Raw genomic sequence first — 317 nt, 5'->3', positions numbered from 1 at the left:
ATCCTATCCATGCCCCTCATGATTTTATAAACCTCTCTAAGGCCACCCCTCAGCATCTGACACTCCAGGGAAAACAGCCCCAGCCTGTTCAACCTCTCTCTATTGCTCAAATCCTCCAAACTTGGCAACATTCTTGTAAATCTTTTCTAAACCCTTTCAAGTTTCACAACATCCTTCTGATAAGAAGGACACCAGAATTGCACGCAATATTCCAAACGTCCAATGTCCTGTACAGCCGCAACATGACCTCCCACCTCCTGTACTCAATACTCTGACCAATAAAGGAAAGCATACCAAATGCCTTCTTCACTATCCTA

The sequence above is a fragment of the Chiloscyllium plagiosum genome, chromosome 10, assembly GCF_004010195.1.
Source record: "Chiloscyllium plagiosum isolate BGI_BamShark_2017 chromosome 10, ASM401019v2, whole genome shotgun sequence".
NCBI lineage: Eukaryota > Metazoa > Chordata > Chondrichthyes > Orectolobiformes > Hemiscylliidae > Chiloscyllium > Chiloscyllium plagiosum.
Note: the sequence above shows the minus strand (reverse complement) of the source record.